Source organism: Schistocerca nitens, chromosome 1 (genome assembly GCF_023898315.1).
Source record: "Schistocerca nitens isolate TAMUIC-IGC-003100 chromosome 1, iqSchNite1.1, whole genome shotgun sequence".
In the NCBI taxonomy this organism is placed as follows: Eukaryota; Metazoa; Arthropoda; class Insecta; order Orthoptera; family Acrididae; genus Schistocerca; species Schistocerca nitens.
The window spans coordinates 129,959,353-129,961,364 of NC_064614.1; the positions used below are offsets into that span (position 1 = coordinate 129,959,353).

The following is a 2,012-nucleotide window of genomic DNA, read 5'->3' on the forward strand; positions in this document are numbered from 1 at the left end:
ATTACACAGCGTCAATCAGTTTTCGTGATTTATAGAAAGAACCTGACAACCCAGTTTGTATGGGGGAAAGGAAAGAGGTTGGACTCACAGCGCTAATAACACTGTGTGAAACGGCTGAAAGTTTTTTCTCCACTTGAGTACAAGACTCTCTCAGAAAACTGTGAAAACCTCTGGAACAAGACTTTCATTTTCGTCCATGAAATAATATGGAAAAGGACAGTCATCTATGGAATACAGTACTGATCGTATCTCTCCAAGAATTATATCAGCCACCGTCTCATCTAATCCATGAGGTTCTTCCCGTTCTGATGAAAGTTTTTCGTAGTATCACGCATCTGTCAAAATTCTATCGCCATTATTTTTGAAACAAACGATTTTATACTGTTTTATCTTCGATATGATAACATCTTCTCCATATGTCTTCAATGAATGTCGTGTTGTAGTTTTTCTTTGAGGAATGAAGTTGCCCTGTGTATGAGTCATCAGTTGATCATATGAAAAGCGAATTCCTCATCATTGCCTTCCTCAACAGTGAAAATGTCATTCAGAGCCCTCTCAACCTCTTCAGCCCGTGACCAACCTGTTTTTCATCAGCCTTGGGTCTACGAATGTACACTTCATGTAAACATTTATCGTGGTTCTGACAATACGCAGCCACCATGTCTGTTATCAGCTAGATTCTGTTGACAAATGCTGCACCAAAATCATTTCCACATAGCTGAGCCTGTTTCCTAACTGTACCTTTCATCTCTATTATCGTCACCTGATGAACAGAATTTTATGATGAGGCAGTTGTTTTTGTCACCTTGCATAATTTGCAGGAACACCCATTCCACACAAAAAACAATGTTTTTTGAAGCAGAAATACTCAGGGATATCTTAATTCTCCTGAAGATGTGCTGTGTTCAGCAGCTTTCTTCCGGTGAGCAGCTACCGTTCTTTCTTTTATGTAACTTTTCTAAGACGAAACATGTATTCTCACAAATGTTTAAGCTGCCAAAACAGCTTTCTTGCTATCATTTCTGTTTGTACTAGCATCTCGTAAAGTTTCTATTCCTGTTTCCTCGACTACTTTCACTGCACCCTCATTCAAGTCCTTTTGACGAATAAAACTCTTATCAATGGACATTGTGACCGAGTCGTTGTAGTGCATCTCAACGAAAACGCTCAGAAACGAATTTACTTCACGCCATTAAAGCGAGAGTTAAAGACATGGTCGCTGCAGTGAATGTAAACAAACGTTTAGGCATCAAAACCTATCCCGTCACACCAAGAAGGACTTCTTCGGTTTGACAGATAAACAATGAGAGTTAGCAAAGGGAGGAGTGGGGAGTGGGGCGCAGGCAGAGAGAGAGAGGGAGAGAGAGAGGGAGAGAGTGGGGGTGTGCAGTTGAGCTACAGTGCCACAAAGAACAAAAAGAAGAGCTTTTTCTACAGTTTAGCCAACGGCCTTGCCACAGTGGTAACACCGGTTCCAGTTAGATCACCGATGTTAAGCACTGTCGGGCTGGGCTAGCACTTGTATGGGTGACCATCCGGTCTGCCGAGCGCTGTTGTCAAGCGGGGTGCACTGACATACAGCCGGGAGAGCGGTGTGCTGACCATATGCCCCTCCATATCGGCATCTATAATCCGTTCATCATAAGAGTAAACCTGATGTAAACATTGCGCTATGTATTCTTCCGCATTTGCTGGAACCTCATTGTATTTCCGTTTCACGTGGGACTGCAGTCAAGCTCTCTCGAGTACTGTCAAGTACAATACTGAGGGTATGTTTTGTGTTGTGCGTTAATCGCACGACTTACCGATAATACGGGACAACAGCTTTAGCGGCGCATTTAACTTGGACAGCACTGGCCGGTCAGCTGCTACAGCTAGCCTGCAGTGACGTGGCTATTTGTAGTTCACACGTAAAAAGAGACGAGCAGATAAGCAATACAGCTTTAAATGTGATTTAATTTTTAAGCAGAATGTAATAATAAACTGCAAATCTCCCACAATGCGCCCCTTAG

General features: G+C 42.6%; 1 pseudogene; it reads left to right on the plus strand.

The window, feature by feature from the left end:
- The first annotated feature begins 1,441 nt into the window (after positions 1 to 1,441).
- On the plus strand, positions 1,442 to 1,559 carry LOC126209252 (5S ribosomal RNA; annotated as a pseudogene).
- Positions 1,560 to 2,012: the final 453 nt, after the last annotated feature.